The following is a 26,684-nucleotide window of genomic DNA, read 5'->3' on the forward strand; positions in this document are numbered from 1 at the left end:
ATATTGTTTTCCATCCTTTGATTTTCAATCTGTATTTCTTATATACTGCATATCATTGGGCTGTTTCTATATCCATTCTGCAAATCTGTATCTTTTGACTGTGAAATTGAGACCATTCATATTGAGAGTTATTACTAAAAGTTGTTGACTTATTCTTGTCATTACATTATTTTTCTGTTGTTGATTTCCTTTTTTATTTTTGCCTTTCTGCTTGACTGCTCAACCTGCCCAGTATATTCACTCTACTAGATTTTTTTTACACTGTCATCTTCATTGTCTTTTTCTAGCATATCATTGAGATTTTTTGGTAGCATTGCTTTGGTGTTCATGAATTTCTTGAGGTTCATGCAAATATCTTATTTTGTCACCAATTTGGAAAGAAAATTTTTCAGGATACGTAAGTCAGGGTGGGAACCTATTATGTTTTAGGGCATGGAATACTTTACTCTAAGCTTTTCTGGCTTTTTTGTGGACTTGAGTTCTTTCCTAAACTGGTGATTTGTATCATTTTGTTTAGCTCAGTTAAATTTTTGTTAGTGTCTCCTGTAAGCTCCCTGATGATTTTATTTGTTACTTCCATTATCTGATGAGTTACATTTTCTGTGACCAAAGCACCTCATTGATTTGTTTTCTATTCTCCTCCGTTGTCCTTTCAAATAATTTGGCTATGTGGCTTTTGCTTTCCTAACTCTCAATGCCCAGTAAATTGACTTTGAGAGAGTTGGGAGTTTGGGGAGCCATTTTGTTGCCTTGTCTTCTCAATTGTTGTTTCTTTGTTTGGTTTTTTTTTTGTGCTTAGGTATGTGATCACTTATACTGGAAAGATCTTGTTGCTAGAATGGAGATCTCTTTAATTAGTCCATTTTTCAGTCATGCACAGTGACATGAAAATTGGAAGGAAGAAAGACAGTAAAATAAACAAATACCATTGGTTAACTATGAAGCAAGTAACTGCTTACCATCTCTATTTATCTTTATTCTATAAAGACTCTGGGTCTAAAATGCTAAAATATGGACCAGTTAAACAACTTTTAAAAAATACACCATCAAAATTCCTACCTGTAGCTGAAACTCTAGGGGTTGTATCTTTCTAACTCTGCTCTGTGTTTCAAAGAGCTGTGTGAGCCTGTTCTGATTTCAATGGGTTAATTACCAAGGAAGTATTTTTCCTCTGTGGTCTAGACATAGAAATATCTAGATATTGTTTCCCTTGAAAGGCAGCCATCCTGCTGAATGCACTTGATCACCAATTCTCATGTTTTTCTAAGGCCAGATGGGGCTAAACACAATTTCTGAAGATTTTTCTCCCTCCTTCTTTTTACTGATTAACATCTTGCTTGTTTTTGATTATGAATACTGCCAGGCAAACAGAGAGAAGGAAAAAGAAAATCCCTTAATATTTAAGGTGGGGAAACTAGAGAATGATGGATTTGCTGTTGCCAAAGGGAAACAATCCTGGGACCTAACAAATAACTGTGGAATAAAGGGTCACTCAATATTATATAATTTTGGTAGTATGACTACATAGTAGAGATTTTGAGAATAATATATTTTCTTAACTGAAACCTGAAGGGGTGTGTGTGTGTGTGTTTATAGATAAAAAATAAGACAGACAAAATTTAACCTTTCGAGAAAACCTAATCCTAATATTCCTAACTATCTCTAGGACCTTGGGTAAAGTCACTTAATGTGTTTGTGGCTGTCTTTTTAAATGTAAACTGAAATATTTAGATTTCATAACCAAAGTCTTTCCACCTCTAAGATTCTTTTTTCTGCTGTGATTCTCTTCCAAGAATATTCTACCTGGGGATAATACTATTTCTCCTTTGTTGTCTCCAACCTTCCTACCCTTTTATTTAGAGAAAGTTTCTCATTGCTTCTGTGGGAGTTACATAATCACTGAAAAGTGAAGACAGCTAGCTGAGTTTGCTTTGAAATCATGATAAATAGCTCCAATGTCCTTAGTGTGCCTTCCCTGTGGAAGCCAAGGAACTGCATACAGACATAGGAAGGATTAAGTATTTCAGTGCACTGCAGACTGGTACAGGAAGTGGGCTCATATAGGCCACATAAGGTTACTGTAAGACATCTCCCTGCTGAGAGGACTTAGACTTCCCCTCTCTACACAGTCTCAGATTCCTGAGTCCCAGAGGGCCCCAATGCAGCCACAATGATCAGCATTGCCAGGAACAGTGGTAATAACAGGAGCCGAACCCTGACCATATCAGAACTCATTCCAGGTCTTAATGACTGGGGCAACTCACTTGGCTACCAATACTGTTTTCTCTCAACATTGCTAAAATAGCCCAGTCTGTGATTGCTGTTGCCCAGTAGTGACATTTCCACTCCAAGCCAGGGACTGTGAAAAATGTTTTAAAAGTATAAAAAATTCAATGTGATTAATGTTCTTGAAAACTGAAAAATTTTTAAGAATCAGAACATTATTAAAGTGACTGGGGACTGATCACTTTTGGTAGCTCTGTGGCTAAAGAAATACATTTTATCCAAGCCTTCAGCTGACAAGAAGCCAAACTCTGCTTAGATATTGGTGAGACACATGAGAATTATAAAGGACAAGTTGGCAAGTGATAGGAACATTGCCTCTCCTGGCCAAAACCCTCAGCAGAGACACACGGCACCCTCCACAGAGTTGCACAGACAGTGCCTCTCATTTTTTTCTGAAATAGATGTTCCAACAGTATTAGACATACTCTGAAGGCAACTACACATTTCTGAATGATGAGTTTTGAGGTGAAGACTTGTCAGTAGTATGTTAATGTGTATAAAAGAAAAATATTTTATTTGGTAGTGGAATTGCCTGGCTCTTAAAAAGACATTAAAAAACTTAGTTTGACTTCAGATGATGTTTATCACAGGTTTGTGTCTAATTCATTGTCACTAAAGAAAATCAACTCTCCTTCACACTTCTTTTATTGCATGTCAGATGTCACATTAAAATAGCAAGTTCAGGTGCCAGAACAGATTTTAATGTAATGCTCCTCACACTAGATTGATTTCTTCAAACATCTGAGGGCACATATTCCAACTCTCTCTGTTCATCCAAAAAAAAAAAGATAATATTTAGGAAGTAAGTATACTTTAATTCCATTCCATTGATTAAACATCATAAAAGTGATTGAAGGGACCAGTCACTTTTAAACATTCTATCTGGAATCACCCCACTGCAGAGAGGCAGGTCATCCCATGCCCTACAGAGGTCCCCAGTCATGCAGAACACGCCAAATCAGCCCACTGCAGACAGGTCTGTGCATGCCCTGCCAAGGTCCCGAGTCCCGCGGAAGATGCTGAATGACCCCTCTGCAGACAGGCAGGCCTGCCCAGGCCCTACCGAGGTACCTAGTCATGTGGAAGATGCTGAATTAACCCACTGCAGTAAGGCAGGTCTGCACACATCCTACTGAGGTCCCGAGTTGCACAGAACACACCAAATCAGCCTGCTGCAGACAGGCAGGTCTGGGCACACCCTACCGAGGTCCCCAGTCACATGGAAGATGCTGAATCACCCCGGTGTAGACAGGCAGCCACCTGGTTCCACACTACAAAGACACAGAGGACACCAGACCACCAGACCAAGGTACTGAGTCCCACTGCTGCTGGCCCAGAGGTAGGGGCTTCTGAGCTGCCATCCCACTGCTCCTGATCCAGAGGAAGGGGCTTCCCGGTAACCATCCCTCCAGCCCCAGCCCACAGGAAAGGGCTTTTGGGCCACCTTCTGTCCCGCAGCTCCTGGCCCAGAGGAAGGGGCTTCCCAGCCACCATCACTCCCGCTGCTCCCAGCTCACAAGAAAGGGATTTTGGGCCACCATTCCTACCACTGCTCCCAGCCCCTGTTACACCTCTCCCAACTCAGAGGAGGTAATCTGTACAGGTGCCAACAGCTCCCCACCCCAGTCGAAATGAGAAAACACATATATAAGTCTCGAAACCAGACATCCAGATCACCTACAGCAACCCCAAAGGGAAATGAGATGGAACACTCTTGATACCCAAAAACCTGGACCCACTGAACAGGCAACAACAGGGGATCTGGAAAAAATGAAATCAGAAACAATTTCTCAGATAACAGGAGAAATTGTGCCCCTAGTGCAAGACATGATTAATAAATCTAGAGAGGAGCTCAGGAACATGATGGAATCCCAAAATAAGAAACAAATGGAATCCATGCAACAGATGCAAATAGATTTCCAGGACATGAAAAACTCCACTGAAAGTCTACACTAGCAGAATGAGCCAATGTGAGGAGAGAATTTCAGATATAGAAGATAAGATTGCAATTAGTGACCAGGAAAAGAAAAATTGCTTCAAAATTATAAGGGAACATGAGAAATCAATCCAGCAGCTGCTAGATGATGCACAGAAAAATAACATAAGACTGATTGGGCTCAATGAAGAAACAGGAGAGAGTGCAGATGACATAAAAAAAATCTTCACAGAAATAATGGCAGAAAACTTGCCAAGCAGGGGAAAAGAGCTTGACATACAAATAAGTGAGGCATATAGGACTCCAAATAGCCTTGATCAAAAAAAATCTACACATAGGCATATAATTGTTAAGATTCCAGAAACACAACAGAAGAACAAAGTTTCCCAAGCAGTCAGAGAAAAGAAACAAATCACATACAAAGGAAAGCCCATCAGAATCACAGCAGACTTCTCAACACAAACCGTCAAGGCAAGAAAAGCTTGGAGTGACATATTCCAAGCCCTAAAAGAAAACAGCCTCCAACCCAGATTGATGGACCCTGCAAAATTATCTTTCAAAATGGATGGAGAAATAAGATACTTTCATGACAAAGAGCACCTTAGGAAATTCATGAATACCAAACCAGCACTCCAAAGAATTTTACACAATATCCTAGGAACAGACATTGACGGTCACAACCCCAGGAAGCAAAGCAGAATGAGCCCATCTAGCATGACAAGAAATTAAATGTAAAGGAGGAGAACCCACCAAAAAGAAAAAGTCATGACAAAGACAAGTCAATACATTTCAGTTATAACCATCAATGTTAATGGTCTCAATTCACCAATCAAAAGAAATCAACTGGCAGAATGGGTCAAGAAGCAAAATCCAACAATATGCTGCATACAAGAAACACACTTCATTCAAAAGGAAATGCATAGACTGAAAGTTAAAGGGTGGAAAACAGTACTGCCATGTGACAGGAACCTGAATAAAAGCAGGAGTAGCTATCCTCTTGGCAGATCAAGTAGATTTCAAACCAACACTGATTAAGACAGATGAAGAAGGACACTACATCCTTGGAAAGGGAAGAATCCAAGAGGAAGAGATGACAAACATAAATATCTATGCATCAAACACTAATGCACCCAACTATATGAAACAAATACTAACAGACATGAAAAGTCATATATGCACTAATAGAACTGTAGTGGGGGACCTCAACACCCCACTGTCACAAATAGATCAACTAGACTAAAAATAAGTAATGAAATACTAGAACTCAATTGAACTCTTGAACAAATGAACTTAACAGTTGTTTACAGAGTCTTCACCCCACAAAATCAGAATACACATTCTTCTCAGCTGCACATGGGTCATTCTCAAAAATAGACCACATACTCACACATAGAACATGTTTAAGTAAGTGCAAAGGAATTGAAGTTATCCCCTGTATATTATCAGACCATAGTGTGATGAAATTGGAAATCCATAGCAAAAGAAACTGGAAAAATTTCATGAACACGTGGAAATTGAACAACACACTTCTGAATAAACAATGGGTCACAGAAGAAATTAAAGAAGAAATCAGACAGTTCCTTCAATTAAATGACAATGACAATACAAAATATTGGAATCTATGGGACAAAATGAAAGCAGTCTTACAAGGGAAATTCATAGCGGTGAATACCCATATTAGGAAAACAGAATGAGCCCAATTAAACAACCTCATGCTGAACTTCAAGCTTCTAGTAAAAGAAGAACAGGACAACCCCAAAGCTCATACAAGGGAGGAAATTATAAAGATCAGAGCAGAAATCAATGCAATGGAGACTAAGAGAAGGATACAAAAAATGAATGAAGCCAAGAGTTGGTTCTTCAAAAGAATCAACAAAATTGAAAAACCTTTAACTAATCTTGTCAGAAAAAGGAAAGAAAACTCCAAATCCATGCAATTAGGAATGGAAAGGGTGAAATTTCAACAGACCCAGCAGAAATCCAGAGGATCATCAATACTTACTTCCAGAACCTGTACGCCAATCAGATGGACAACACAGAAGAAATGGACAGATTCTTAGATACATATGAATTACCAAAGTTGAACGAAGAAGATCTAAAAATTCTGAACAACCCAATATCAACCAATGAAATTGAAAATGTTATTAAAAACTTATCAACTAAGAAAAGCCCAGGCCCTGTTGGCTTCACTGCTGAAATCGACATGACATTTAGAGAGGAACTGCTGCCACTACTGTCTTAACTCTTCAATGAAATTGAAAGGGAAGCAATACTCCCAAATTCATTCCTGGAAGCAAGCATCACCTTGATCCCAAAACAGAGAAAGACCCAACTGAAAAAGAGAATTATAGGCCAGTCTCACTAATGAACATAGATGCAAAAATCCTTAATAAGATAATGGCAAACAGAATGCAGACGATCATCAAGAAGATCATACACCCTGATCAAGTGGGATTCATCCCAGGGATGCAGGGATGGTTCAATATATGCAAATCAGTCAATGTAATACACTGTATCAATAGAGCCAAGGACAAAAACCATATGATTATCTCCATAGAAGCAGAAAAAGCATTTGACAAAATCCAACATGCATTTATGATAAAAACCCTACAAAAAATTGGAATAGATGGTCTCTACCTCAAACTGATAGAAGCCATCTATGAAAAACCAACAACCAATATCATACTAAATGGTCAAAAGCTGAAATCCTTCACACTAAAATCAGGAACAAGACAAGGATGTCCATTATCACCACTCTTCTTCAATATAGTTCTGGAAACATTAGCCACGGCAATTAGAGAAGAGAAGGAAATAAAAGGAATAAAGATAGGTAATGAGGAAGTCAAATTGTCATTATTTGCAGATGACATGATATTGAATATAGAACACCCCAAAAACTCCACCAAAAGTCTTCTAGACTTAATAACCAAATTCAGTCAAGTAGTTTGTTACAAGGTCAACACAAAAAAATCAATAGCTTTCCTCTACACAAATGACAGACTCACTGAGAGAGAAATAGGGCAAATAATTCCTTTCACAATAGCATCCAAAAAACTGAAATACCTAGAAATTAACCTAATGAAAGGAATCAAAGGCCTCTTCCCTGAAAAGAGAGATTGAAGATGATATCAGAAAATGGACAGACATCCCTTGCTCCTGGGTAGGAAGGATTAATAGAGTGAAAATGGCCATACTTCCAGAACTGCTATATAGATTTAATGCAATTCCAATTGAGATCCCAGCAGCATACTTCATAGACCTTGAGAAAATAATCCAAAAATTCATTTGGAACAAGAAGAGACCCAGAATAGCAAAAGCAATTCTAGGTAGCAGAGACATGGCAGGGGGTATCACAATCCCAACCTTCAACTATACTACAAAGCTACTGTGATAAAAACAGCATGGTCCTGGCAAAGAAACAGACCTAAGGATCAGTGGAACAGATTAGAAGATGCAGAAACAACGCCAGACACACTCAGCCATCTCATCTTTGATAAATGAGCCAAACACCCTCACTGGAGGAAAGATAGCCTCTTTAATAAATGGTGCTGGAAAAATTGGGTTTCAACTTGCCAAAGATTAAAACTAGACCTATATCTCTCACTGTGCAATAAACTAAAATCAAAATGGATTAAAGATCTAAATATTAAAATAGAAACTCTGTACCAGTTGGAACAGAGGTTAGGTAGAACCCTTGAAGACATCAGTGTGGGAAAAGATTTTATGAACAAAACCTCAGTTGCCTGTGAACTAGCACAAACAATCAACAAGTGGGATCTCTTCTTATTAAAAGGCTTCTGCACAGCAAGAAAAACCACCAGCAGTGTGAAGAGACAACCCACAATGTGGGAAAAAATCTTCACCTGCTCTTCCTCAGACAATGGTCTACTATCTCAAATCTGTAAAGAACTTGAAAAGATCAGACCTCCTAAATTTAAAGACCCAATCTGAAAATGGGCCTCTGAAATGAACAGACATTTTTCAGACAAAGAAAGAGAAATAGCAAATAAATACATGAAAAAATATTCAACATCACTGGTCATTCGAGAGATGCAAATGAAAACAAGGCTGAGATTTCACTTCACTCCAGAAAGAATGGCTGCTATCATGAAATCAACCAATAACAAATGCTGGCAGGGCTGTGGGGAAAGAGGAACCCTGCTCCACTGCTGGTGGGAGTGTAGCCTGGTGCAAGCACTGTGGAAATCAGTATGGAGATACCTCAAAGAACTAGGACTGGAAGTCCCATTTGATCCTGCTATTCCACTGCTGGGGATCTTCCCCAAAGAATTAAAAGAATCATACCACAGTGATATATGTGCGCCCATGTTCATAGCAGCACAGTTTGTCATAGCTAAAACTTGGAAACAGCCCAAATGCCCATCAACTGGAGACTGCATAAAGAAAATGTGGTTTTTTTATAAAATGAAGTACTACTCAGCCATAAAAAATGAGAAATTAGACACATTTATAGCTAAGTGGATGCACATTGAGGCAATACTCTTAAGTGAGATACATAGGACACACATGTATAAATACTGAATAGTTTCTCTGGTGTGAGAAACTGAAAGTGTAAATAAGGACTAAATGTATAATAGGTCATGTGAAATAGGAAGAAAAGGGGCAAAGGGGAAGGAAGTGGGAGGGCTAGAGGAAAGGATAGAAGGGAATGGGATTAATATGAGAAAATGGAAAAATAGGAACAAAGCCTTTGTAAATAGGGAGGACTGGAGGGGTTGAAGGGAGGGCTGGGCAAGAGTGAAAAATAAGAACCAAGAGAGACTATGTAAAGGTGCAAATTTCCAATGATGAATGTCATTATATTGTATACCTAAAATGTACCAATGATTAGAATGAATAATCGATAATGTAAAATAGGAAGAAAAGGTCCAAAGGGGTAGCGGTAGTGGGAGGGGCAGGGGAAAGAAAAGAAGGGAAAGGAAAAATCATGAGAAATGGACAAAATAGAAATAAAGTCTTTGTAAATATGGAATGGTGGAGGGCGTGAAGGGAGGGCTAGGAGTGGAAAAAAAAAAAGAACCAAGATGCATTATGTAAAGGTACAATTCCCAATGAGAAATGTAATTGTGTTGTATACCTACAATGTACCAATAAAAGAATTTAATTTAAAAAAACATTCTATCTGTGCACCCTAAATGTATACATGACCCAAGAGTCTGGATGACACAATGCCAAACTGCCCAGATTCTGGCAAGCCAGATGATAATAGCAAAGTCTGAATTGGCAAATAATAGGAACATCGTTTCTTTTTTTTAACAGTTCTGACATTACTTCTCAAAAAGTAATTTTTTTTATTAAGTTAATTGATACATTTCAGGTATACAATATAATGACATTCATCATTGGGAATTTGTATCTTTACATCATATATCTTGGTTCTTATTTTTTCCCCATTCTGCTGCCCTCCATCCAACCCCTCCACCCCTCCCTAATTACAAAGACTTTGTTTCTTTTTTTTCCTTTTCTCATATTTATTCCTTTTCCTTTTTCCTTTCCCTTACCCCTTCACTTCCCCTTCCCCTTTGGACCTTTTCTTCCTATTTCACATTATCTGTTATGCATTTTGATCCTCATTTACACTATTAGCTTCTCACACCAGAGAAACTATTCAGTATTTACACATGTGTGCCCTATTTATTTCACTTAAGAGTATGGCCTCAATGTGCAACCATTTAGCTATAAATGGCTCTAATTTCTCATTCTTTATGGCTGAGTACTACTCCATTTTATTTTCTTTAAAACACATCTTTATCCAGTCTCCAATTGGTGGGCAATTGGGCTGTTTCCAAGTTTTAGCTATTACAAACTGTGCCATTATGAACATGAGTGTATATATATTGCTTTGGTATGCATCTTTTAATTCTTTGGGAAAGATACCCAGCAAGGGAATAGCTGGGTCAAATGGGACCTGTAATCCTAATATTTTAGGTATCGCCATATTGATTTCACCAGTGGTTGCACCAGTCTGGTCTCCCACCAACAGTGGAGAAGGGTTCCCTTTTTTCTCCACAACCCTGCCAGCATTTTTACTAGTTGATTTCTTGATAGCAGCCATTATTTCTCGGGTGAGGTGGAATCTCAGTGCTGTTTTCATTTGCATCTCTTGAATGACCAATGATGTTGAACATTTTTTATATGTTTATTTGCTATTTCTAATTCTTTGTCTGAGAAATGTCTGTTCATTTAAGATGCTCATTTTTGAATTGGGTCTTTAGATTTGGGAGGTCTGATTTTTTTAAATTATATATTCTAGATAAGTAGACCTTTGTCTGAGAAACTGCTGGTAAAATTTTTTTTCCCACATTGTGGGTTGTCTCTTCTTTTTCCCACATTGTGATTAGTTTCTCTTGCTGAGAAGAAGCTTTTTAATATGCTGAGATCCCACTTGTTGATTCTTTGTGCTAGTTCACATGCAACTGAAGTTTTGTTCATGAAATCTTTTCCTGCCCCAGTGTCTTCAAGAATTCTGCCTAACCTCTTTTCCAGCTGGTTTAGTGTTTCTGTGTCAATGTTTAGATCTTTGATCCATTTCAATTTTAGTTTAGTGCATGGTGAGAAATATAGGTCTAGTTTTAATCTTTGGCAAGTTGAAACCCAATTTTTCCAGCACCATTTATTAAAGAGGCTATCTTTCCTCTAGTGAGGGTGTTTGGCTTCTTCATCGAACATGAGATGCCTGAGTGTGTCTGGCATTGTTTCTGCATCTTCTAATCTGTTCCACTGGCCCTCAGGTTTGTTTCTTTTCCAGTACCATGCTGTTTTATCACAGTAGCTTTGTAGTATAGTTTCAAATTGGCAATTGTGTAACCCCGCCCCACCTTGTTTTTGTTGCCTAGAATTGCTTTTATTATTCTAGGTTTCTTCTTGAGGAACATTGCTTCTTATGGCCCAAACCTTTTACCAGAGAGCACAGTGCTCTCTGTGGAGTTAGCACTACCAGCCATCTTGTTTCTTTCTGAAATGGATTCTTCCCCAGTACAGATGCATATTTCTGAAAGATGAGTTCTCAGGGAAGATTTAGTATATGGTGGTATTCCATTTTATGATGATGCCATGACTTACTAATCCATTCTTTAGACAGGTGATGTAGTTTTAAATTTTTTTCTATTGTATATAGTGCTTCTAATGCCATCTAGTATATGTCTTTTGATAAAGCTATGTACACATTTACATTGGTTACCTACCAATGCATAATAATGATTAGTTAGTAGATATTACAGAACTGTTTTTCCAATGTGACTGTAATTTAGACTCCCACCAGTTAACCATACAGCCAACAATTCCTATGACTTCACATCCTAATTAGCACTCTATTATCTGTACTTTCTCTTTTAGACATTCTTGTGGATATGTGGAATTATCACATGGTGGGTTTTGTCCACATATATTTACCCACTAACTAATGAAAATGAAAACTTTCCATAAGTTTATTGTCCATTTGAATACCTTCTTTTGTAAACTTTTTACACAAGATTGTTTACTTTTCTGTTGGTTACCTGCCTTTTCCTTATTGATTTATAAGATTTCTTTTTGTATTATGACAGTTCTTAACTTTGATATAAAATGAATTAACATTATTTTGTATCTTTTTTTTTGGTACCAAGGATCAAACTCAGGACCTTGCAGTTGCAAGGTAGGTGCAGTGCTACTGAGTTTAATCCCCGGTACTTGTGTCATTAAATAGTCCTTTTTACATCCTATTTTAAAGTCTTTGCCTGTTTCAGGATCATAACAATGATCACCTAAAGTTTTTCCTGAAAACTTTCTTATTGATCCTTTTACATTTAAATCTATAATCCATCAGAATTTGATTATTTTCTATAGTTTATAAGGAAAAGGTCAAAACATTATTTTCCCATGGTCATCCAATAAACTCAGCATCATTTATTGAAAAAACTATTCTTTCTTCACTGCCTCCATACTGTCATTTTTTTCCTACTTTTATCATAAAGCAGGCAACAATATATGTGAATCTAATCTAGATTCTCTATTCTCAGTGGTCAGTTTTTCTATTCTTCTACCAATACCACATTGTCTTCATTACTATAATTTAATAATAAATTTTGTTATCTGATAAAGTAAGTCCTTATGTTATGTTCTTCTGCAAGGATGCCTTGGATATCTTTGGCCCTATGGACTTCCATTTTAATTTAATAAAAACCATATTGGTATTTTAATTAACATAGCACTAAATATATGGAATAGCTGGGACAGAATTAGTATCTTAACAACAATGTGTCTTCTGTTTGTGAATGTAGAGCATCTCTCCATCAGTTTAGATTCTTTTTAATTTCCCTCAATAAAGTTTTTTCAGTTTGACTGCACATGTTTCATTGCATTTCTAGGTATATGATTTTTATACTATTATAAATGATAAATTTTTGAATTTTATTTTACACTTGCTTCTGGTATTTTGAAATTCTTATAAAATTATGCACCTTATATTTAGTGATGCTGCTAAATCTACTTTTAAATTATTAGTTTTTCTCCTGGAGTTTAGTTGATGTGATTAATTAAATTGAGTGACTTTCATTGAGTTGATTGAGTGATTTAACATTGAGTTTATTGTCAAACTACTCTTCTGTACCTGAAATAAACTCTTTTTGGTGGTTATGTATCACCTTTTTATGTATTGCTGAGTTGAATTTGTTTATATTTTCTTAACAATTTTGTGTCAATATCTACAATGTATAACATAAAACTTAGTTTATAATATTCTTTATTATTATTTCTGTAGATTTTACAATCTATATTATAGTGCCTCTCAAAAAGACTTAGGAAATATTTACTCTTCTGCTCTCTGAAAGAATTTGCTCAAGATTGCTTTTATGTCTCTTAAATGCTGAAAAACAATCACCAAATAAAGATGGGCCTAGAAATGTGATTATGAGAAGGTTTTAATTAAGAATCTAATTGTACCATACCTGGATCCTCAGCTTGTGCTGGAAGATAAGTTAGGTAGAACTCTTGAAGACATTGGGATAGGAAAATATTTTATGAACAAATCCTCAGTAGCATGAGAGCTAGCACAAAGAATCAACAACTGGGATCTCATCTTATTAAAATCTTCTGTGCTGCAAGAAAAACCACTAACAGAGCTAAGAGACAACCTACAATGCGGGGGAAAAATTTTAGCAGCTGCACCTCAGACAAAGGTCTACTATCTAGAATATATAAAGAATTGAAAATAATCAGACTCCTCCAAATGCAAAGACCCAATTCAAAAATGGGCATCTGAAATGAACAGACATTTCTCAGACAAAGAAGTAAAAGCAGCAAATAAATATATGAAAACTGTTCAACATCACTGATCATTGGAGAGATGCAGATGAAAACAACACTGAGATTCCACCTCACCCCGGAAAGAATGGCTGCTATCAAGAAATCAACCAATAACAAATGCTGGCAGGGGTGTAGAGAGAAAGGAACCATTCTCAATTTTTGGCTGGAGTGCAGACTGGTACAACCACTGTGGAAACTAGTATGGAGATACCTCACAGGACTAGGACTAGAGGTCCCATTTGACCCAGCTATTCCCCTGCTGGGTATCTTTCCAAAAGAATTGAAAGAATCATACCACACTGATATATGTGTGCCCATGTTCATAGGAGCACAGTTTTGTAATAGCTAAAGCTTTGAAACAACCCAAGTGGCTATCAACTGGAAACTGGATAAAGAAGATGTGGCTTTTTTATAAAATGGAGTACTACTCAGCCATAAAAACTGAGAAACTAGAGACCTTTATAGATAACTGGATGCATATTGAGGCCATGCTTTTAAATGAAATAAATAGGACACACATGTAAATACCGAATAGTTTCTCTAGTGTGAGAAACTGAAAGTGTAAATAAGGATTAAAATGATTAAAATGAATAACTGATAATTTGAAATAGGAAAAGGTACAAAGGTGTATGGTGGTGAGAGGGGAAGGGAAAAGGAAAGAAGGGAAAGGAGAACTTATGAGAAAAGAAAAAAAATGGAAATGAAATCTATGTAAGTAGGGAAGGGTGGAGAGAGTGAAGCGCGCATAAGTAATGGGGGAAAAATAAGAACTAAGATACATCATGTACACGTACAAGCACCCAACGATAAATGTAAACATATTGTATACCTAAAATGTACCAGTAAAAGAATTTAAAAAATGAAGAATCTAATTGTAATCTTTGGCAGGTTGAAATCCAGTTTTTCCAACAACATTTATTAAATATGCTATCTTTCCTCCAATGAGGGTGGTTGGCTCCTTTGTCAAGGGTGAGGTAGTTGAACATATCTGAAGTTGTTTCTGCATTTTCTAATCTATTCCACTGATCCTCGTGTCTGTTTCTTTGCCAGTACCATGATGTTTTATCACAGTAGTTTTGTAATTTAGTTTCAAGTTGGGTATTGTGATACCCCAACCATGTCTCTGTTGCCTAGAATTGCTTTGGCTATTCTACGTCTTTTCAGAAGATGTAGGTATTTTTTTATATATTAGATTCTTTTTTTGATACATTGTAAGTATACAACACGATTACATTTCTCATTGGGAATTGTACCTTTGCATAATGCATCTTGGTTCTTATTTTTTCCCCATTCCAAGCCCTCCCTTCACGCCCTCCACCCTTCCATATTTACAAAGACTTTATTTCCATTTTGTCCATTTCTCATCATTTTTCCTTTCCCTTCTTTCCTTTCCCCTGCCCCTCCCACTACCCCTACCCCTTTGGACCTTTTCTTCCTATTTTACATTATCAATTATTCATTCTAATCATTGGTACATTTTAGGTATACAATATAATGACATTCATCATTGGAAATTTGCACCTTTACATAGTCTCTCTTGGTTCTTATTTTTCACCCTTGCCCAGTCCTCCCTTCAACCCCTCCAGTCCTCCCTATTTACAAAGGCTTTGTTCCTATTTTTCCATTTTCTCATATTAATCCCATTCCCTTCTATCCTTTCCCCTAGCCCTCCCACTTTCTTCCCCATTGCCCCTTTTCTTCCTATTTCACATGACCTATTATACATTTAGTCCTTATTTACACTTTCAGTTTCTCACACCAGAGAAACTATTCTGTATTTATTCATGTGTTTCCTATTTATCTCACTTAAGAGTATTGCCTCAATGTGCATCCACTTAGGAATAAATGTCCCTAATTTCTCATTTTTTATGGCTGAGTAGTACTCCATTATATAAAAAAACCACATTTTCTTTATCCAGTCTCCAGTTGATAGGCATTTGGGCTGTTTAAAAGTTTTAGCTATCACAAACTGTGCTCCTATGAACATGGGCACACATATATCACTGTGGTGTGAATCTTTTAATTCTTTGGGGAAGACCCCCAGCAGTGAAATAGTGGGGTCAAATGGGACTTTCAGCCCTAGTTCTTTGAGGTATCTCCATACTAGTTTCCACAGTGCTTGCACCAGGCTACACTCCCACCAGCAGTGGAGCAGGGTTCCTCTTTCCCCACAGCCCTGCCAGCATTTGTTATTGGTTGATTTCATGATAGCAGCCACTCTTTCTGGAATGAAGTGGAATCTCAGCGTTGCTTTCATTTGCATCTCTCACATGACCAATGATGTTGAACATTTTTTCATGTATTTATTTGCTATTTCTCTTTCTTTGTCTGCAAAATGTCTGTTCACTTAAGATGCCCATTTTCAGATTGGGTCTTTAAATTTAGGAGGTCTGATCTTTTCAAGTTCTTTACAGATTTGAGATAGTAGACCATTGTCTGAGGAAGAGCAGGTGAAGATTTTTTCCCACAGTGTGAGTTGTCTCTTCACACTTCTGGTGGTTTCTCTTGCTGTGCAGAAGCCTTTTAATAAGAAGAGATCCCACTTGTTGATTTTTTGTGCTAGTTCACGGGCAACTGAGGTTTTGTTCATAAAATCTTTTCCTACACCGAGGTCTTCAAGTGTTCTACCTAACCTCTGTTCCAACTGGTTCAGAGTTTCTATTTTAATATTTAGATCTTTAATCCATTTTGATTTTAGTTTAGTGCATGGTGAGAGATATAGGTCCAGTTTTAATCTTTGGCAAGTTGAAGCCCAATTTTTCCAGCACCATTTATTAAAGAGGCTATCTTTCCTCTAGTGAGGGTGTTTGGCTTCTTCATCAAACATGAGATGCCTGAGTGTGTCTGGCATTGTTTCTGCATCTTCTAATCTGTTCCACTGGCCCTCAGGTCTGATAATATACAGGGGATAGCTTCAATTCCTTTGCACTTACTTAAACATGTTCTATGTGTGAGTATGTGGCCTATTTTTGAGAATGACCCATATGCAGCTGAGAAGAATGTGTATTCTGATTTTGTGGGGTGGAAGACTCTGTAAACATCTGTTAAATTCATTTGTTCAAGAGTTCAATTGAGTTCTAGTATTTCATTACTTATTTTTAGTCTAGTTGATCTATCTATTTGTGATGGTGGGGTGTTGAGGTCCCCCACTACAATTGCATTAGTGCATATATGACTTTTCATGTCCGTTAGTATTTGTTTTATATAGTTGGGTGCACTAGTGTTTGGTGCATAGATATTTATGATTGTCATCTCTTCCTCTTGGATTCTTCCCTTTCCAAGATAGGGAAGGGTGGAGGGGGTGAAGGGTGCACAGGTAATGGGAAAAAAATAAGAATCAAGGTACATCATGTACAGGTACAATCATGTACAGGTACAATGACAAATGTAAATGTATTGTATACCTAAAATGTACCAATAAAATAATTTTTTAAAAAGAATCTAATTTTAAATTACATATTTGATTGTTTATGTTTCCTATTTCTTATTAGCAATATAATAAGTTGTCGATTTTTTGAGTTTATGAATCCACTTATTCTTATTCTATATCATTAAGCTTATTAGAATGTGCATGATATCTCACTTGTACTATGATTTGTACACTTTTTGTCTGAAAATTTATGAATCCATTTTTTCTGGATTAGTCTCAGAACTTTATTAATTTTATTGGCTTTATTATAGTTTCAAACTTTAATTTTGTTGATTTTTGTTTTTCATTCCATATTTAAATATCTATTTTTTCTTTCCTTATGTTTCCCTTAGTTTTGATATGATTTTTGTTCCCTACCTTCTTGGGTTGTAAATTTAAATAACTAATTTCCTTTCTGATATATGCAGCATATTCTCTGATCACAGAAGTATGAAAGGAGAAATTTAAATATGTGGTGAGTGGAGTTAAAGTATCAACATGACATATCAAAATTGTAGTGCTGCAATTTCTTCTTTAAAACTACATTAGCTGCGGCAACACAATGTTTGATATGGGCAGATAGATCATGTAAACATATATGATTTTACAATTCTAAATTTCAGAAAAAATAATTAATTTTTATTTACCCACATGTTTACTCCCATGGTGTTCAAAATTTTCTATTTTTCCTTGTTACATCTGGAATCATTTTTCTACCTGAAGAAAGTACACTTAATTTTACAAAAGTGCACCACTAGTAACAAATTTCCTTGGTTTTTCTTTGACTAAAGCTATCTTCATTTTTTTATTTGAAGGATGTATTATCTTTTCTATAAGTAATTATAGATTGGCAGGAATTTTTTCCAACATTTTAAAGATATTACTTTATTGTCTTTTAGTTTATCATTTTTTGTTGAAAGTTAAATTTTATTTAGTCTTAGTGTTTTCTTTCTTTTTTTTAAACTTTCATTAGCACAAGTTTGCAGTACATATCACGTTGGTATATGTACATATCACATGGGGATTGGTACATGTACATATCACATTTCAGTTCCCTTCTTTTGCACCTCCATCTTCCCCTTTTATTTTTCCAGCAACATATTCATTTATTTATCTCATTAGAACTTATAAAGTTAATTATCATAATATAGATTGAAAATCAGACTAATAGGCCAAAGAACATATAAATTTGTAAGATAACTGTTCTGAGTCAAGGAACAATTTTAGATACATTATACACACTGAAAAATAATACTTTTTTTCTTTCTCTTTTCTCCCATTATATATATTTATTCATATAAGAGAAATCACTTGATATTTAGGCTTGTGTGTCTGAGTTGCTTCACTTAACATTATGGACTCACGGTGCATCCATTTTCCTACAAGTGACTCAAGTTTATCCTTTTTTATGTCAGAGTACTAATCCTATGTGTATAACTACCAGATTTTTTAATTCATTCATCTCTTGATGGACATATAGAGTGTTTCCAAGATTTAGCTATTATGAATTGAGCTGCTATAAACATGCATATGCATATGCCACTGTGGTATGATGTCTAACTCTTTTTGGAAGTTACCTAGAAGGAAAATAGCTGGGTGTAACGGAATTTTTACTCTTAGTTTGAGGAATCTACATATTTATTTCCATAATTGTATCAGTTTATAGTCCCACCAACAATGGAGAAGGATTTCTTTCTCCCCACAGCCTCACTAGTATTTGTTATTGGTTGATTTCTTGGTGGTAGCCATTCTTTCTGAAGTGATATGGAGCCCCCATGTTGTTTTAATTCACATATCTTGAATGGCCAGTGATGTCGAACTATTTTTATATACAGTATTTATTTGGTGTTTGTATTTCTACATCTGAGAAGTGTCTATTAATTTAAGATGCCCGTTTTTTAATTGGATCTTTAAATTCAAAGGGCCTATTTTTGAGATTTTTATATATTCTAGGTATTAGTCCTTTGTCTGAGGAGTAGCTGGAAAAAATTTTCCCATTCTACAGATTGTCTCTTTCCTCTGTTAGTGGTTTTCTTTACTATGCAAAAGACTTTTAATTTTATATGACCCCATTTGTTTATTCTTGTTATTGTTTCTTGTGCAACCAAGGATTTGGTCAGAAAAGTCTTTGCCTACATGTATGTCTTCAAGATGTTTACCTAGTTTGTCTTCCAGCAGAGTAAATGTTTCTGTTCTTATTTAGATCTTTGATACATTTTGATTTTAGCTTAATGCATGGTGAGAGACGTGGGTCTAGGTTCTACTTTCAGCACATGGATAGCCAGTTTTCCTAGTACCATTTATTAAAGAGGCTGTTTTTCCTCTAGCAGAGGGATTTGACCCCTTTGTCAAAAATAACATAGTTGAGTGTCCCTGGAGTTGTTTTTATGTCTTCTATTCTGTTCCATGAATCCTCAATTCCATTGATCCTCAATTTTTTTGCTAATATTGTGCTGTTCCTTTCACTGTAGCTTTGTGGTATAACTTGAAGTCCAGGATTGTGATGTCTCCTCCCTTTCTCTTGTTGCCCAGAAATGCTTTTGCTATTCTACCTCTCTTCTGCTTCCAGATCAATTTTGGGATTGCTTTCCCTAGTTCTGTAAGGAATGTTATTGGTATCTGACTGGAATTGTGTTAAATCCATATAATAGTTTTGGAATTAATGACTTTTTGACTATATTAATTCTGTCTATCCAGGAACAGGGATATCTTCCCATTTTCTGATGTCCTCTTCATTATCCATTTTCAGAGGACTATAGTTTTCATTGTAGAGGTCTTTTACTTCCTCAATTATGTTAATTTCTAAGTATTTCATTTTTCTTTATGCTATTGTGAAAGGTATTGTTTCCCTAATTTCTCTCTCAGTGTTTATTATTGATGTACAGGAATGCTGTTGATTTTTGGATGTTGACTTTTATCTTGCTACACTGCTAAATTTAGATATTAGTTCTAGAAGTCTTTTGGGGGAGTTTTGGGGTGTTTTTTCCATGTAGGGGATCATGTCATCAGCAAATAAGGTTCATTCTTCTTTTCCTATCTATATCCCATTTCTTTCTTTCTTTGTCTTATTGCTCTAGATGATGTTTTTAAAACTGCATTAGACAGAAGCAGCGATAGTGAACATTCTTGTCTTTTTCCTGATTTTAGAAGGAAAGCTTTCAGGTTCTCTCTATTTAGTATGATGTTGGCACTAGGTTTGTCAAAAGTTACTTTTATGAAGTTGAGATAAAGACATTCTACTCCTATTTTCTTCAGTGTTTTTTATCATGAGTGGATGTTGAATTGGTTTCAAATTCTTTTTCTGTATCTATTGAGATGAACATGTGGTTTTTGTCCTTACTTCTGTTTATGTGGTATATTACATGTATTGATTTGTATATGTTGAATTGTCACTGGAATGAATTCCACTTGGTCATGATGTATGATCTTTGATGATTTGTTGAGTTGTTTGCCAGTATTTTATTGAGGATTTTTGTTTTTGTTTTTGTTTTTGTTTTGGTGCCGGGGATCGAACTTGGGTCCTTGCACTTTCGCAGCAGGTGGCGAAACAACTGAGCTAAATCCCCAGCCCTCTTATTGAGGATTTTTTACATCTGTGTTCATTAAAGAAATTGGCCTGTACTTCTCCTTTTTGGTTGGGTCCTTTTCTGGCTTTGGAATCAGGATAATGCTTGCTTTCAGGAATGACTTTGGGAGTACTGCTTCCCTTTCAATTTCATTAAAGAGTTTGAGAAGTACTCCATTAGAGGCTCTTTAAAGTTCTTATAGAATTTGGCAGTGAATCTGTCAGAACATGGGCTTTTTAGTTGTAGCTTTTGTTATTATTTCTTCAATTTCATTGACTGATATTGGCTTATTCAGGATTTTTATATCTTCTTGGTTCAGCTTTGGTAATTCATCTATATCTAGAAATTTATCCATTTACTCTAAAATTTCCATTTTATTAGAGTACAGATTTTCAAAGCAGTTATTGATAATTTGGATCTCAGCAGATCCATTGTGATTTCACCTTTTTCATTTCTAATTATCTGCTTTTTATCATTGCATTTCATTGCTAATTATCTGCTTTTTATCATAGGATTTTCATTGCTAATTACCTGTGTTTATCTGCTTTTTCATGTCCATTAGTGTTTGTTTTATGAAGTTGGATGCACCAGTACTTGGTGCATAAATGTTTATAATTGTTAACACTTCCTGTTGAATTATTCTCTTAACTAATATATAGTGACTTTTTTTGCCTCTTCTGATCAATGCTAACCTGAAATACACTTTGTCTGAGATTAGGATAGCAATTCCTGCTTTTTTTCTTGGTTTCTGTTGCACAAAATATTGTTTTACATCCTTTGAATTTTAACCATGAGCATTTTTTTAATTAAATGTGTTTCTTGTATGCTAAATATTGTTAGGTTTTGTTTCTTGATCCATGCTGCCAATCTGTGTCTTTTGATTGGGGAATTGAGACCACTCACATGAAGCATTATTACTGAGAGGTATTGACTTATTCCTGTCATTGCATTATTTGCCTCTTGCAGTTGTTCTCATTTTTTTCCCCTTTTGTTTAGCTGCTCATCCCACCAGGTGTATTCATTCTTTTTCACTTATTGCCATTGTTGGCTTCATTGTCTCTAGGATACCCATGAGAACTTTTTTGTAATGCTGGTTTGGTGTCATTAATTTCTTGAGGTTATCCTTGTTATCAAAATATATTTTCTCCATCAATTTTAAAGGAAAGTTTTGCAGGATACATAAGTTGGGGTTGGAATGTGCTGTGTTTTATGGCTTGAAACACCTTATTCCAGGCCCTCCTAGTCTTTAAGTTTTAGGTAGAGAAGTCTACTGAGATTGTAATGGGTTTTCCTTGGTATGTGATTTATTAACTTTCTCTAATATATTTTAAGATTCTGTCCCTGTTATAGACTTCTGGAATTTTGAGCATAATCTGGCTTGGAGAGGTCCTCTTTTAGTCATAGCCACTTGGTGTTCTATATGTCTCCTTTATTTGTATGTTTATTTCTTTCCCTATATTTGGGGAGTTTTCTGCCATTATTTTTGTGAACAAGGTTTTTATGACATTTGTGTTGTCTTAAAATTTTTCCCTTATTCTAAATATTCATTGGGTAGTCTTCTTTGGATCATCTAGCACTTGCTGGATCAACTTTTTATTTTCTCTTGCTGTTTTTAAAGAGTCTTGAAGTAGTTCCTCTTTGAAGGAATCATTGTCTTCTAGTTCTGAATTCTGTCCTCAAGTTAGTCCATCCTGCTGTCCATACTTTCAGTATGATATTTAATCTTTTGGATTTCTGATGAAATCTTTTCATGAACTCTAATTCTTTGGGTAACTGATCATTCATGTTTTGTCACATTCTGTTTAGTTCCTCTAGCTTTCTATTACTGTCTTCTGATGGCTCCTGCATCTTTTTTGTTATTACTTCCATTTCATGTTTAGTTATATCTCCTCTACTACAACTGAGTATTTTTATCTGTTTTCTAATCTCCTTTGCTATGCTTTTGAATAATTCAGGTGTTGTCCCTGGATTGGCTTTGGAGGAGTTAGGTGTTTGGGGAGGTGTTCTTTTGCCTTTACTTCCCATGTTTCTATTGTGTTTCTTTGTTTTGTTTTGTTCTGAAGTTTGTGGATACTTATAGACTAAAGACTTTGTTGCCAATATAAAGGTCACTTTTAGTTGCTTTTCAGTGTTGTGCTTTGGGCATGGCTGGGTATAATCCTTTGCCATGGCCCCAAGATTTAGCCATTTTAGTTATTTTGGGAAAGGAGGATGCAGTTCATTTAGTCCAGGAACAAAGTTCTATGGGAATGTACTCTAGTATTGTTAATGTCACAAAGGTAATCTGAGTGTTTGCTTATAGAAAAATAGCAACAATTATATGACTCTGTTAATATCAAGTGAAACAACTACAGTAGCATTGCCTGAGACAAATTAGATATTAACATACCTTAAGAACCAGTTATGGTGCTCGCTTTGGCAGCACATATACTAAAATTGGAAAGATACAGAGAAGATTAGCATGGCCCCTGCGCAAGGATGATACACAAATTAGTGAAGCATTCCATATTTTTATTCCCCTGCTGGGTATCTTCCCAAAAGAATTAAAGGAATCATACCACAGTGATATATGTGCACCCATGTTCATAGCAGCACAGTTTGTAATAGCTAAAGCTTGGAAGCAGCCCAAGTGCCCATCAACTGGAAATTGGATAAAGAAAATGTGGGGTTTTTTTTATAAAATGGAGTATACTCAGCCATAAAGAATGAAAAACTAGAGTCATCTATAGCTAAATGGATGCATATTGAGGCCATACTCTTAAGTGAAATAAATAGGACACACATGTGTAAATACCAAATAGTTTCACTAGTGTGAGAAACTGATAGTGTAAACAAGGGTTAAAATGATTAGAATGAATAATTGATATTTTGAAATAGGAAAAACAGTCCAAAGACGAAGGAGTGAAGGGAGGGGAAGGGGAAAGGAAGAGAGAGAAAGGAAAAACTATGAGAAAAGAAAAAAATGGAAATAAAATCTATGTAAATAGGGAAGGACAGAGGGGGTGAAGGGTGCACAGGTAATGGGGGAAAAAAATAAGAACCAAGATATATCATGTACAGGTACAAACACCCAGTGATAAATGTAAACAAATTGTATACCTAAAATGTACCAATAAAAGAACTAAAAGAATAATAAAAAAAGAACCAGTTATGTACCACCCTTATTCCCAGAAAAGAAACCATCAATATGATGTAAACATTAATGTAACCCAGATACTGACAGCTAATATGCACTAAATGTAAGAGCTATATCTCTGTTAATGTTAGAAAAGAATTCAGTAATTTTACAGAGTTAACTATAAAAAGATCAACAAAGTTTTATGGTTATGTTATTGAAGATTTAGAGTTTTGCTATGGGGGATGAAAAGATAAACTTTGAAATCTTAAACTCTATAAAAGAAGGAGAGAGATGTGGTACAAAAGATCTTATTGGAGAGTAGAAGGATTTCTATAGAATTAAGTAGAGGTAGGACAAAAACTAGGAAGAAAGAAGATAAAAGAAAAAGGAAGAAAAGCAAAGAAATTATACAGAGCAAAAATACGAGACAAATAAGAGGAGAAATTTGAAAATGGAAAAAAAAATAGAGAAATAAAACAAGAAAAGAGATTAGAAGCAAGACTAAAAGACAAAGGAAGATTACTGAAGCCTGAAGCCTGAGGAAACTGGTGAAGAGGACAGGAAGGAACAAAAGAAGAAAAAAATAACAACAAAAAAACCTAAAAGAAATGTTTGCACTCACTAAAAACCACAAACAACTTTAAGAAACAACCAGATCAGGCTGGGGGCTTAGCTCAGTGGTTCTGCTGCCTGCCTTGCAAGCACAAGGTCCTGAGTTTGATCTCTGATACCAAAAAAAAAAAAAAAAAAGAACAAAAAAATATTTTTTAAAGCAAAGAAAAAAATTTTCTCTGTGATTTCAAGCCTGTAGTTATCATCTGGGGTCTACAGTTTTGTGGAAGAGTCCAACCCAAAGCGTGACTCTGCTCTTGCTGGTAGGCAAAGCAGGCAGACAGAGCTAGATCTGTGTTGAATAATCACCAGCAAGCTGGCAGTAGAATTAGGGTTGAGTACCATTTCTGAGACTTTCAAATCCATGGAAATTCAGGCTGATGCTGGCCCTAGGTCATGGGGGTTGGGGCATGGGTCATTTAGCTTATAACATTTTAGGTGTCTCTTGTTAGCCTGACCAAAGCACCCTGACCATGGACATCTCTGTGGTTTTACTTCACCCAGTCACTGAGGGTCTTTAACACCAGGAGCCCTGAGATGAAGCCAATCCTCACCTGCTCTGAGTCACAAGTTCAGTTGGACCCTCCCCAGAATATTGTCTGATGAATTTCTCTCTCAAGAAGATATGGAAGACACTTGGACTGGAGTCACTCACCAGCTACTGTATGTAGCACACAGCATCCACTGCTCTATTCCACTGGTGAATTTCTCTCTCAAGGTCTCTAGAGTCAACCACTTCCACTATGTCTCTGTGGATTCCATATTTCTTTCTCACAAGCCATGGGTCAGAAGCCGAGGAGAAAGTACAGATTGTCCCTTCCTTTTTCTGCATTGTGTTCTGTCTCTTTGATTTTTCTGTAAGCTCCAATTTTCCTGTCAGATCCTTCTTGTGTCCCAGGGATCCACCTCCTTCCTTCTTTTCTTCCCCAAGTTGTCATTTTCCAATATCTGGATTCCAAATTTAGAAGAAGCTGATTTGTTGCTCCTTACTACTCCACTATCTTCCTAGAAATCCCCCAATGTTTTATTTTTAAAGCACTGAATTTGTTTCTCTTTTTGTGTTTGTTTTATATAAGATTTTATGATAGAATTTTATATAATTTTATTCATTTATTTTCAAATTGGGATTCCTAGAATCCCTTGAATCAATCAGGTGTCACCTTCTATCAGTGTTGAAAAATATCATGATTACCTCATTTTCTAATTTTCCCTTCTCTGACTCATATTTACACTAGACATCTGGATCATTGTACACATCTCCATTTACTTTGTCTTCAAATATTATCTGTATTCCACATTGGCATACTTTTATTGACTTCTCTTTCAATTCACTTACTTTGTATATTTCTTTTTCCTACCTATTCTTGAATACATTCATCTTTTAAAAATTTGTTGGTACATATTAGGCATACCATATAATGACATTCATCATTGGAGATTTGTATCTTTGCATAATATATTTTGATTTTTTTTCCCCATTCCCCTGCCCTCCCTCAACCCCTCTACACCTATTTACAAAGACTTTGTTTCCATTTTTTTATTCCATTCCCCTCTTTCTTTTCCCCTGCCCCTCCAACTCCCCATTCCCCTTTGCAACTTTTCTTCCTATTTCACATTATCTATATACATTTTGATCCTTATTTACACTTTCAGTTTCCCACACCTGAAAGACTATTCAGTATTTACACATGTGTGTCCTATTTGTTTCACTTCAGAGTATGGCCTCAATGTGCATCCATTTAGCTATAAATGCCTCTAATTTCTCATTCTTTAAGGCTGAGTAGTACTCCATTTTATTAAAAAAAAATCTTCTTTATCCAGTCTCTATATAATGGGCAAGTGGCCTGTTTAAAAGTTTTAGCTATTAAAAACTGTACCACTAAACATGAGTGCACATGTAATACTTTGGTATGATTCTTTTAATTCTTTTGGGAAGATACCCAGCAGGGGAATTTGGGGGTCAAATGGGACCTCTAGTCTTGGTTCTTTGAGGTTTCTACATAAACTGATTTCCACAGTGTTTGCAGAAGTCTACTCTCCCAACAGTGGAGAAGGGTTCCTTTCAACACACAGCCTGCCAGCATTTGCTATTGGTTGATTTCATAATAACAGCCATTCTTTCTGGGATGAGGTGGAATCTCAGCTTTGTTTTCATTTGCATTGCTCAAATGACCAGTGATGTTGAACACTTTTGATTTTTTTAAGTTCTTCATATATTCTAGATTGTAGACCTTTGTCTGAGGAACAGCTGGTAAAATTTTTTTCCAACACTGTGAATTGTCTTATGCTGTTGGTGGTTTTTCTTGCTGTAGAGAAGCTTTTAACAAGAAGAGATCCCACTTGTTGATTCTTTGTGCTAGTTCACAGGCAACTGGGGTTTTGTACATGAAATCTTTTCCTACACCAATGTCTTCAAGATTTCTACCTAATCTCTCTTCCTACAAGTTTTGTGAT

The 26,684-nt window shown here is 36.1% G+C and overlaps 1 long non-coding RNA gene and 1 other non-coding gene across 2 annotated transcripts in view; one reads left to right on the top strand and one right to left on the bottom strand.

The window, feature by feature from the left end:
* The window catches only part of LOC110344520 (uncharacterized), a 35,511-nt gene that overhangs the window by 636 nt on the left and 8,191 nt on the right, over positions 1-26,684 (bottom strand). The gene's annotated exons all lie outside the window — the stretch shown is intronic.
* LOC147830418 (U6 spliceosomal RNA) lies at positions 22,907-23,013 on the top strand. The gene has a single exon (XR_015439360.1). It is a non-coding gene; the product is annotated as a U6 spliceosomal RNA (small nuclear RNA).

Source organism: Heterocephalus glaber, unplaced genomic scaffold (genome assembly GCF_053883595.1).
Source record: "Heterocephalus glaber isolate CG9 unplaced genomic scaffold, H.glaber_assembly_v1.0 deba00000122, whole genome shotgun sequence".
NCBI classification, from domain to species: Eukaryota; Metazoa; Chordata; class Mammalia; order Rodentia; family Bathyergidae; genus Heterocephalus; species Heterocephalus glaber.